Genomic DNA, 13,296 nt, shown 5'->3' on the forward strand with positions numbered 1-13,296 from the left:
ATCGCAAGATGGAAAAAATGCTGTGTGTGGTACGTTTAGTTCCCTACACTATTTAAACGTGATAATTTGCAGTTACCTTTGGTATTAATTTTTAATTAAAATCATTCTATTTTTAAATTTCATCAGTATATCAAATAAAACCGTGTATTAGAAGTTGAGTAAAAAAAATAAACAAAAATATTATGAAATATCGTTATGTGTACAGTCTGTGTTAAAAGGTATTAATCAATTAATATGGGTTATGCAGAAAAAAATGAAATTGTCAGAAGTATCGTACAGGTTGAAATCAAAAATGAAACATGATGTTTCTGTTCACGGTTCCATCAATGCAGAAAAAAGAAAAACACCCAAAATATCACGCAGTTTGAAATCAAGCTAAAAAATGAAATATGATGTTTCGCTTCGTGAGTCTATAGAATGCACAAAGGACAGTGAATTATTTGATTTCGAGTTTAACCCTGACGCAGCTCTGCTACTCTTTCATGAAAATGGAGGTCTCGATCGTTTCAATTGTAATGGAAAATCTACGGAAGAAACATCAATTTTGATTAAACCAACATGGCAACATCAACTGTTATCAAAGACAAATGCATCGCAAGTTACCAAAAAGCAGTTGATTATAACTGCGATCTGTTTGCATGTGGCGCGTGTGGAGTTAAACATATTCACAGAAAAATTATGCTACCTTTAGTCTAGACGACTCCCTTTTGCTGCCTCTTCAATTGAAGAATGAAGATATTTCTAAGCATAACAGTATTGGAGAATTTAAAAGTGTTTGTAGTGTTTTCGAACACCCGAATGATACCAAACTACGATTTTATATTCACCCGGAACTTGTCGAATCATCATCAACGTCGAATATATTTTCGGTGAAATTGTGTTCTACTTGCGTCAACAGTTTACGAAAAAAGAAGATTCCGAAACCTTCCATAGCTGATGGATATGACTACGGCCGGATTGAACGACTACTACACATGCAATCTCTAACTTTTGTAAAGAAACACTTGATTGCGCTAGTGAGGTTGCACATAACGGAAGTTAAACTAGTCGATCCATTGGGTGATAGCATCACTGCAATCGGGTCTTCTTCACTGATCGGAAACATCATCTGTTTCCCACAGGACGGCCCTAAAGCCGCTGCTGCTCGTCTTTTAAACCCCGAAACGTTTCCATGGCTGGACGACATACTAGACACTGTAAATGTGACTTTCATAGGTACTGACAAAAAATATGATCGTTACATGAAGCATGCGTTTTTGCTGTCAAGAAATGAAAATGAGAGGACCAGTGTTTTTTTCTTGGATGAAGATGCTAAAAGTAACCAACCCACTCTAAGCCGACATTTTCATTGACGAAAGGGCTGAATCTTTCACAAAACTACTTCAGCTGGCTGATAAATTGTCGAAAACGTGAAAAGATTGACGGACAATCAATCCATCAACGTTGAAAGAACACTCGGGTCTGATATTGCTGATGTAAGAATGCATCCTTCGAACGACGTTAACAGTTCCCAAGAAAAAAATGAAAATCTCCAGAGTGCAACTGTATTGGCGCCATCGAAAGTGGCCATCTTTACTCCTATTCTCGTAACAGACAGCGCCGGAATGGATTGGCTAACTAAATTAAACGACGAAGAGGCAGAAATATTCCAACAAATCCACGACGTCATTAATCCAATTCCAGCAATCAAAACTTCCGCAATTCCTCTGAATGAATTTACTGAGAATGACAGATTGATTCTCCGAGTGTTTCCGCACATATTTCTTCTTGGCAGAGGTGTTCCAAGCGACCACTCGTTGACTCACGAATTATACAGCCACTATATGAATCAGTTTACCGGTTCAATGGCTAGAGAGAGCCAGTTTTATTTCTTCTTATCGAATCAGCGTCGTCGTCATGAGCAACCCTCCCTGTCTCCGTCACGAGTAAAAAAAACCCGAAGGCTTTAAAAAAAATCGAAAATTTGGTGAATAATAAAGACTTTCATCAGGCAACAGAACGTGCTGTGAAAAATCCGCTTGGAAAGGACGCTCAACACATTCTTAAGTCTACCGCTCATTACATTCAAATGAGTGGAAAACATGTTGCGTTCAGTCCAATGGAAAGAAATGACGCTATGACAAGTCTTTGTGCGATAACACAACGGTATGGAACACCTTCTGTATTTTTAACAGTGTCTCCTGACGACACACACCACCCATTGACTTTACGAATCGCCTTCCCATCTACAAGCAATGTAAAATTTCCTGCAAAACCAGAGAAATTCATCGAGGCCCTCATAAATGAAGAATACGACCAAGTATCAATCTCTCAATTGGCGATCCATAAATTGGTTACGGAAAGTCCGCACGCCAGCGCGACTGTTTTCAAGTTGATCATGGAAATTTATTCAGTGAATTACTCGGAATACCATTATCATCGACAACAAAAAAAACTACGCCATTATCAAGTAGAAATGAGGGTGTGTTTGGGAAAGTCACCGCGGCATTTTCAGTGACCGAGGTACAAGGAAGAGGAGCTCTGCATGCTCACTGTGCTATATGGGGAACGTCTTTGACTCCAGATTTCTTACTAAAAGTCAGTCCGTGTCCGCTATTAGTTGATGAAGTGGCAAAAGTTCTAGATAGCATGTTCGTTGCCGTGATGCCCGATGAAGTTCACTTACAATATCTCATCGGACGCGTAGAAAAAATCAAGTTCCACGTCAAATTTATTTTGCATCACAACCTGCATCGCACCCAGACTGCCTACTTTTTTGGGCGATACTTCACAATGTTTACATCAGATCATGGATATCGTTCAAGTTCATTCTCATCGAAATACCTGTCATAAAAAGAAACCACATCTAAGAATGTCGCAACCGCAAGGTATCGTGGACGCTGGTAGCTGTCGTCTGTCAAAACCCTCATCTTTGATTTCAAAAACCAGCTGCACGCAATTAAAAGAAATTCATGGAAAGGTATGCGCATGCGACGCAATCGATGTGCCGCAGTATCTTTCTACATTAGAACGTGATTTCAATATACACCCAATCCCACCAAAGGACACGCGCTGTATTGTATTTGAACTTGAACGGCCAGCTGTTCGAGAAATACCTAATGATGAAACAGCCGATGACAAAAAATGGCCGGATCATTTACTGGAACGTTTACGACGCTTGCCAGAATCGAAACAACTAGACATCAAACGTGCTCTTTTAACAAAAAATGGTTCCATCGTGGAGGTAAATTATGTCATTACTTCCGTGCTAGCAAATAAATACGGCAGTTCAGTTACAGTCATCAACGACGCTCTCAAACACGTCCGGATTCATCGATCAGAAGCTGATGATTCCGGCACGTCTCAACGAACGGCAACACATTTCCTTCAACGAGTCATCAACAGTCTAACAGGAAAAATTGAACTATCGGCTACACAAGCAGCTGCTTATCTCCTAAAAATGCCTTCTTTCCTCAGTTCGACGACACACTGCTTTTGCTTTTACGCGCCGCAATTGTTCACGTCAAAAAAATAAATAACAAATTTGGAAGACCCCGTTCAAGAATTGTCGTCCGATGACGATAGCGACGAGGATTCAAATGAAAATGATATAGAGGGCGAGGTTGATCAACTTCGTGAGAAAAATGACAATGAGAATAAAAAAGTTCCATTAAAAGATTGTAAAGAAACGATTGTTCCACGAAGCGTCGGTGATTCATCAACAACACCTCGATATGGTAGTGCTTCAGTTTACATTATCAATGGAAAATCAACTCCAGTTGCTCATCACACTCACTACGCCTTCCGAAATGTGGATCTTCAACAAGTGTATTACTAAGAGTATACTGGAATCATTAGCGTATTCCTAAAACGAACGTCTTCGCCGTCTACAAGCTCATCATCAGTAAACGATGATTTTGTTTCCAAAGGTTCTGCTGACAACATTCCAACATCAGAGAAGAAAGGTCGAAAAAGAAATGAAACTTTTGATTTCGATAACAGACATCTACTCCATGCTTCCTACACACAACGCTTACGTTCGCTACACCAAACACCAGTACTTGCAGGAGGTCCACCTCCTCGCTACCCCAGACCACGACCTTTTAATCCAAGTAAAAATTGGTTAAAACAAGCGGACCAGTATGCTTGCTACATTATGACCGCGTTTTGCCCATGGAATGTTGAAACTCTGCTTCCAAACTTGGATCCTACAGGGATGGGTCTCGGAGAATTTAGTAGACAACTCAATGGTGATGGAGGAAAAAGAACGCCTACATTTCTGGAACTTTCTCGAGACAAACTGATTCAAAATGTGACGAAGAATTTGTCGGTAAACTCTAAAAACAAAAGAATGATGACGGCCTGGCGAAACTAAAGCAGCACTCACTGGAACGGAGAACCGGACTGGTCAGGTGATTTTCATCGAAGAATCAATAAAGAAGAAGCGCCTCACTTTATGCAACAAAATGAACAAGATCAAGCGGCGAAAGACATCGAATCTATGCGAACTGCCTGCGGTGTAATCGACGAAGATAGTTTAATCGACCAAGCTTGACATAATAAAGCTATGTCAGATTACATACAGAACTCCTTAACAGCACTTGAAAAACTTTTCGAACCGGGGTTATCAAGGACGAATGGAGAAAACAATACGAATAACTATCTACTACAAGTTTATTATCGCGATCCTAGCTTCCCAACGTACAAAAGCATTCAGTCAGAATTGAAAAAAAAAATTTATTACAGTATCTTACGAAACGCAAGAAAAAGAAGGTCAAAAGGCGTTCAACATTCGTGATCCAGTTACGAAAAAAAGTCCTTATAACTATCAACAACAGCGATTATTGGACCAAATGGCAACTTACTTGCAAGAACTGGAAAGCGATCTTAAACCGCAGTCAAAACTTCTGCTACTTTATGGTGGTCCGGGAGTCGGTAAAACACATACCATCATTGCACTACAGCAACTGGCGGAATCTATGGGAAATGGAATCGTCGTGTGCGCCCCAACTGGATCCACCGCCGCCAATATTCCTCACGGACAAACAATCCATTCTTTGTTCGGATTTAGGGTGAATCCTTCCGATGTATGACGACGGACACCAAACTACCACCCACGTCACCTATAAAATTGGCTGCTGCACGAATCACATTTCACGGGAAAAATATTTTCTTGATCGACGAGGCTTCGATGTTAGGACCCATTTGATTGGCGCACATAGATCAGCGTTTGAAATAAATAACAGGTTAGTACAAAAAAAATTATTAAAGATAGAAAGCATCACAACTTAAACCTAACGCTTACTCATTTGTATCCAAAATCGCAAATTAGGATGTTTGGATCTTCTATTTGGAGGACTAACAGTAATACTGTCTGGTGACGCCAATCGAATGCACCCTTTAGGAGAAAAATCGTTATTTTGCGCCGTGGTCGATCAACGCAACCTAATGCACTCTGCCTCACTTCAAATACGACCATCAACGGTTGGTGCAGAACTGTTCTCTCGTTTTGAACTCACAGAACAAATGAGAACAGGAGACGCGGATCAAATGGCACTCATTTCTACATTGCGTGACCCACGCTCAACCCAACCCATTGACGACGAAATCGTTCAAAAATTAACCAAAAAAAACTAACGGAAAAAGACATTATAGAGGATTCTGAATGGGCTTGCGCACCCATCGTTGTCACGCTCAACGAAGTAAGAACCTCTCTTAACTACGATATGGCTGTGCGCTTCGCTAAAGTTCGACGTCTTCCGATCATTATTTGGCGTTTGCCCATCTCCGGAGAACGAGCAACAAGCATGACCGTAGAAGAGATTGACCAACTATACAAACAGGAACGTGGGCTGTGGGGGATTTTTGTTGCTGGAGCGCCAGGATTTCTAACTCAAAACATCAACCCTACTAAAGGACTGGCCAACGGGGCATCTATAACCTATGAATCAACTTACTTCAATGAAGAGGAAAATGAAGAGGACATACGGATAGCTACCCTACAAATTATCACTACTCGACGAGGAGAAGTAGTGGTACTATGAATCCGTCCCTATACCATCAACGTTTATTTTTCAGCTGCAAATCCGGTAAACTGACCGGAGACTGAAACACTAATTTCAGGTCGAGTAGTGCTGCCAATACTGAAGCAGGCCGGAGAAAAACAATTAAAAGTTAGACCTTGCAATCTCCATCAATTGGCGGGAAAAGTCAACATAAGACCACACGCATTACATTTGAAAAAATTAAAGGAAAAACTCTCAAAAATATAATTCTGGATTTGAATTGCGCACCAACAAGACCTATCCACTTCGACGCCTTCTATACCGGGATATCGAGAGTGCGTCGAAGTTGCGACGTGAAAATAATGCCTATCCCTCCCGGTCTCACTTTGCAACACATGAAAAAACTCAAACCGGAACCAAACTAATTTACTGGCAACACGGCTTTGACGACAAATCAGGAAAATGGAGCCGCCTAACAGCTGATAAGTTTAAACTTCAGAATAAAGTTTGAAAAAAAATTATTAGCTTTACGATTACGATGACAGAACAACATTTCAGTTATCACAACCAATGCTATCTCGACAACTAAAACAAAAAATTTTGTTATCCGTCATAAATAAAAATATCAAAACTAATTCACAATTTTTCTTTGTCATCGCACTAACATTAAACCAAAGCTAATATTTAAACATTCGTAGAACTAAAATTCTTTTCTCTCAATTGACCAAATTAAAAACCGTATATGTTATCAAAGACGAAAAAAGGACAGAAAGAAGATGTAACCCATGACACAAACGATGATAAAACATGCGTTGAACACTCGAACAAACCAACAACTTCACTTGTAGACTCTTCTCATCCTCTAGGAAAATCAAAGTCGACAAACTTTCAATCAACTGAGTGTGATGGTTTACCTAACAAAAAAGATAACAACAACCAAAAACAAGTTAAAATATAACTCAACGACAATCAAACTAACCATAAAATGAATTATTTCATACTTTCAAGTTAAAAGGTCGAATATTGATTATAAATCCATGTTCTCTCCAGCCCAGATTCATACTTGTAAGTAGTATGTTTCACAACTAGCCACAGAAAACGATGGAACACAACCTGACGAAAGGCAAATATGACTTCAATCTAAATTTGTAATCAATTGAATGGTATTAATAACAATAATAAGAGAATTCATTACCTAAAACATTATTCTATAACCCTACGCCATCGATATATCCTGAAAACGTAAGTAGAACTAAATGTTGCCAGACCATGCTGAAATTGAATCAAAGTAATTAAAAAAATTTGATCTAATAAAGCAAAGCAACAATCAATATGAAATACCTTACGTAAGTCAGACGACAAAAAACATTAATCTAAAAAAATTTCAATAATAAAACATAACATTTAACTATTGAATAACCATACTTATTAGTCATAGACCATTCATATTTTTCATTTGAAACAATCCAAACAACTTTAAATATCGAAAACCACAACTAATTCGGTTCTTCTATCGTCAAAAAAATCGAAACATGTTTTCACGCAATAAAAACACAAAAAAAACACGTACTTCATTCCACCAATTTTAATTTCATCCATTCAAACTTCGTTTCAGTTTAAATACATTATCAAAATAAGTTTCTAAATTACTAATTAGCATTATACCTCAACCAAAACAAAAAAAAATTCTGTTTTTTTTTCATATCCAGAAAAGAAGACCTCGGCACAGCAACAAAAAAATTCATTTCGTTTCGTCCATAGCCTCTGCAGATTCATTATCAAGCATCTTCTTAATTATCACCTCAGCTCCAGAAATGAAACATTCAGACACGGAATCAACTCTTTTATGTGTGACCGTCTGACCCTAAAAAACACAAAAAAATAACAAAAACAAAGTAAAATAAAATAAATAAATATAACGGTTTGGTCGCCAAAAAAGAAAGATTAAACAACTTATTCGAAGCCGCCATGGCCACACCTTTCAACTTTTCAAGCTCGTTTTTACGAACACATTTTCCAACAAACAATGACGTCACACCTACATAAAAAACGATAACGAATTAACAAACACAAAGTAAAAACAAATATTGTACCTAAAATCTTTTCTGTATTGGTAGAAGTAGCTTCAACTTCAAAATCATTCAGTCCATCGAAAACATTCAACTAAACAACAAATTCATTATCAAAAGTGAAAAAATATACCACAAACAAAATGAAAACATAAATACCAAAATCGATAGATGTCAATCAAAGTCATCAGAAATAATATCACAAGATGTACATTTATAGTTCTTCCCAACAGGCTCCAACTTTTGCATACAATCAGCCGAGTAACGACACACGGAAAATCCCCAATGATCACTCACAATAGATTTGAAAAACAAAGATGTATACTATCTCTTTTTCAGATGACAAAGAGATTGGACTTTTCACTGATTCCACTGATTCCTTCATCAACGACGTTGACGGCAAAACATCAACCTTTTCCTCAACTTTTCTAACTTTTTGGGGAGGAAATCCACTTTCTACAACACACCAAATCTAACGAAAGGAAAATAATCAGAAACTAACAAAAAATGTGACTAAAAATTACCAAATTATTAGCAGGCAACATGATCTCACATTTATGATCAAATCTATCATCACGGACAAAATTAGGATTCACATCCTTCGGATTAGCATTTTCAATTCTGTAAGTAGCACCAACCTAAAACATCAGCATGAAAAAATAACAAATAAACAAATAAAATGAAATCATTAACAAATCATAGTATAAAACAATTCAAAAGAAAAATTTACCTTGAACCTCCTAGATATCACTTCCGCATCATGAAAACCAATACAATGAACCACTTCTGTAGCATCTCTCAACTTCACAGCAAAATTTATACAACTCCCAGTTTTCCCAGTTTTAAAAGGATCAACACTATCCACCTTCACCTCCAAAGCCCATCTTAAACAAAAAGAATTAAAAAAAATCAACATTTATCACAAACAAAAAAAAGGTAAATACTCACGGATAATTATCATGCGACCATGGACAAACAATTTCACTAATTGAAAACTTCTTCGCATTCACATTCCACTTATTCAAATTACCTGAATCAACTTCACTTAAAGAACTCATTTTAACAACAACCAACTAATACTAAACTAAAACTTTAACTAAGCGTCTCTTCGCACAAAGACAAAGAAGAGAAACAATAACGAAATCATTACGTCTAAAACGCAATGTATACGAAATAATTCTAAAATAAACACTACCAACCCCAACAACCCCACCCACCCTCCACCCACCCCCTATGTGTGACGACGTTCTGAGAAAGTCATGTATTCAACGTTGACCACACACAAAAAAACACAACTACAAAAAAAACAAAAAAACAAAAACAAAACACCAAGAGGGACCTGCCGCCACACCGGCACCTCCTGGTTACTCTCGGTAAGTTTCGAGAGTTGGTATGGCTGCATCTATTGTGCCAATTAGTGAGAAATAATTGAAACGAATTTTCAGAATATCAGGGGAGATTTCCTTTCGGAAGAAAACGGTGGGACATATTTGTTTTGGTCTGATGTTGGTTGCTCCCTTCAAAATGATTTTGCCATGTCGATGGATGACACACGTCTTGTTTTTCATTCTCAGTAGCAGCCCAATGGCATGTCAACATTCTTTTTTTGGTATTATTGTCTTTCAAAGTTTGGGGGGGGGGGGGGTAGAAAGGTAGGTAGGAGGTAGAAAGCAAGAATACAAAAAAAAAGAATTTTGACATGCCGCTGCAATGACATTCAGTGTCAAGAATAATTGCAGCGGTATTACAATATTTCCTGCCGTTTGGGAGAGTCGGATATTTATGGAGACGGGTGTATCTATCTCATGTTGTACCCAGTACTCTACACATTATGGCGCTACGTTCTTTTATTGTTTTATGAATTAACCATTTTTATTTATTAATATTTAGTATTATTATTACAGTAGATATTTTGACACAAAACTAAAAAAAATTGTTAAAAATAATAAACCAATCAAAACCAAAAAGACGAATCACAGATTTATACATTTTAAAATTTTTTACAAGACTTCAATGAAACATTACCGTTCTTTCAAAAATGTAACAATACGATTACATTGACATGTGTTTTTGTTAGCCTCAAAATTTTCATCGTTTTTATTGTTAATTTTTTCTTGCGACTATTTCCTTATCGTTCTTCTCTCGTTTTGTTTTTTATTGTTCGGATTTTTAAAAAATCCATTTCCTGTCATAATAGGGGAAGACAACTCTAGTTGTCTATCACATTTCTTCTAAAACAAGGAACAAAGATAGGTTTTAGCTGGTGATTCCCATGGAAGATTTACAGCGGTTTACTGTAATTTTTTAAAGTGATTATGTCACCTTTTAACATTTTCCTTTTGGACTACTACTTTTAAGTCTAAAAATATCTTTGAATAAGTATTTTTTATAAACCAACTGATTTGTTTCACAATACCTCAATTTGATGAAATCATGTGATAAACTCCACTCTTTCCACTTTATCCAAAATAGAAACTTCATTACCTGCATCTGCTAAATTAGATCTTTTGAGTTCTGCAAGCACTGCGTGTCCACATAACTCCCCCTTTTCTCTCTCTCTCTCTCTTGTACAGACTCGTTACGGTCTCATCACTTCCTCATCAACTTGCTGATGTTCATGAGTTATCTAGGCGAACCCAGCAATTGGAAGCCTAAGTAAGATAATTACTAAAGAAGAGCACCAAAAAGATGTACGCTGCAATTGATTCTGATATTGAATTCACCTAAAACAATTTTGTTTTTTCCTTTTATAAAGCCAACAAAAAATTCCCTCCAAGTAGTGAAGCTTCAGACTCTGACACGGCGGACTTACCAGTTACTAGGGATACGCCTTCCCGCTTTAATCACTTATAGACAACCATTATTCACTAGGTTAACCTAATATTATCAATACTAGAAATAATTTTTCCACGTGGGATGAGGCAACTTATTAACAATTAAATAGCCGTCGTGAATGTCTTTTTTTAAATCATTTTCGTCATTTCATTGTCTAGGCTTATACTCATTTGAAGCCCGATTGGGATGTTACCAAGATGCGTAAGGAGAAGGCTAGACTGATCGTCTTTGCCATATAACGCTTTGCCATTTGATGAATATAAGGGGAAAATTGAATTTGCATTTTTGTTTTGTTTTTCTTCATACTTTGTTTGTTGTTATCACACTACCTTCAATGGAGTGGGCGTCGTTTTCAGGGTCTTGCACGTTTCCGAATGATTCAATGTAAAATGGATAAAATTATCCACAATTTATCGATACCCACGAATTTTAACATCGAAAGGAATACGGGTGTTCGAGTATTTCATTTGCTATCTCGCCTGCCAAAAGATTGTAGGTAAGAAGTACGTAGCTGCGTGTCAACGGATATTCAATGCAGATAGGCGAGTTTTTATTACACCCAGTGCTGTATGAGTGCTGCCTGCTAGACCTCCAGAAAAAAATGTGGAAATCCGCCTGCGATGGCTTGTATCAGAGCGCTTTTGGAGTTGGGGTCTTTCCAGGAAGGAGATTTGAATTCCCTGCACGGCGGCTTTGTGCTAGTGTGTTTCGCCAGTGCCAAAATAAAGCATCGCTAGGAGCCGAAGGGATCAAGGTGGTGCGGCGAAGGACAGCGGCAACCTTCCGGATAACAATCAAAGCACCCTCGAGCGGCTCAGAAGAAAAATGAAGAAGTTGTCCAGTATCGAGGAATTGGCCAAGATTATCTAAAAAGAGAAAATTGTAGCCCGGGGTTATCCAAAAAATTGCAGTTTATGGTGATACCCAGTGGCAGAGCGTGGTATCTACCATGACACCCTGTGCCCCACCCGCACAAGAAAGGAAAGCGACGACTGGTCTACGACGCAGTGGTCATGTTCAACGGTGTTTCACTGAATGAGCAGCTGTTAATGGGGTTAGTGCTCCAAATCAATCTGATTGGCGTGCTGCTTCGGCTACGAGTTTCCCATCGCACTGGGTAGTGACAAAATGAATAAATTTAATCGGCTCTGTGTGCGTGTAGAAGACGCGTTTATTTATCTCTCGTATTTGTCCAAAGTTCATCTGGTAAAGAACGTATGTCACATGAAAGTCCACATATTTGTTTCCGTTTGTTTTCACACCATTTGTACGTATGTTTTGCGTCATGCGGCAGAAGATGCCAATGACGAAGACGTCCAGTTTGTGGTCCAGGAAATGGAGCCAGTTTTACGTGGACAATTAGGTCACGTCTTTCTTTTTGGGTGAAAATCGAAGCAATCAACGGTGCTGCAACGCTTACGCGAGCCCCGAATAAAAGCGGATTTGAGTTGGGCCAGTGGGGTTCTTCCCGTCGTCCTGTCGTCGTTACCTGGCAAGCTGGTTGCATCTCTGGAAGTTGACTTTGACGGCCTGCCCACTGAAAGGACTTTGGACTCAAACGGAATTTCGCTCGACTTCGCCGACCATTGTTTAAAGCAACCGGAAGTGTGAGCTGCAGAAGCTATTCGACGTGAAGTCCTACGCGCTACAGCAACAAATTTCGAAGGATTCCTTGCTCCTGTTTCAATCGTCACTAAATTAATTCTTCAGAAGGATTTTCGAGCCCGGTATACATGGGACTCATCTTTCAAACCAGAGCTGGCCAAGGAATGGCAAGACTGGGTCGGATTCTTGATGAACTTCAAGACTTCCATTATAATTCCCGTAAAATTATTCCCCTTTCTCAGCAAAAAATACCAAGCAACCAGCAACTTATTGAGATGAAGGAATAAAATGAACTGAAAATTCAGCTAAACTAGAAAAATTTAGTTTTCTGGCAACGCGCAACCTGTAGCCTCGTTAGTAGCCACAAAGGACACCAAGAATTATCGACAACGCCATTTTTGACGACGCCATTTTAGACGAGTACCATTTCAGAGATAGGTTCATTTTTCCCCTTTTCTGTAAATAATATTGATTTTGATAATTCTAATATTTGGTTAGTTGCCATAACATTTTTTTGGTATGGCAGTACTTGTGATTTATGTATAATTTATTTGTAGACATTTCACTAGATATTTTTCTATGTATGATGGATGGATTTATGGATGTATGTTGCATGGATGCATGATTTAATTTGTAGACATTTTGCTATATGTGTTGTGTTCATTAGATCAAAAATGAGCCTCGTTAGTAGCCACAAAGAACACCAAGAATTATCGACAACGCCATTTTTGACGACGCCATTTTAGACGAGTACCATTTCAGTGATAGGTTCATTTTTCCCCTTTTCTGTAAATAATATTGAT

General features: G+C 38.2%; 1 long non-coding RNA gene across 2 annotated transcripts; it reads right to left on the minus strand.

The window, feature by feature from the left end:
• Positions 1-7,493: 7,493 nt before the first annotated feature.
• On the minus strand, positions 7,494-9,273 carry LOC124341791. Of its 2 annotated transcripts, none has more exons than XR_006918604.1 (3): positions 8,213-9,273; positions 8,078-8,147; positions 7,494-8,022 (listed from the first exon to the last, which is right to left on the minus strand). It is a non-coding gene; the product is annotated as an uncharacterized LOC124341791 (long non-coding RNA). The 2 variants fall into 2 exon arrangements; XR_006918605.1 differs by having other exon boundaries at positions 7,494-7,848; positions 7,963-8,022; positions 8,078-9,273.
• Positions 9,274-13,296: the final 4,023 nt, after the last annotated feature.

The sequence above is a fragment of the Daphnia pulicaria genome, chromosome 6 (assembly GCF_021234035.1).
Source record: "Daphnia pulicaria isolate SC F1-1A chromosome 6, SC_F0-13Bv2, whole genome shotgun sequence".
NCBI lineage: Eukaryota > Metazoa > Arthropoda > Branchiopoda > Diplostraca > Daphniidae > Daphnia > Daphnia pulicaria.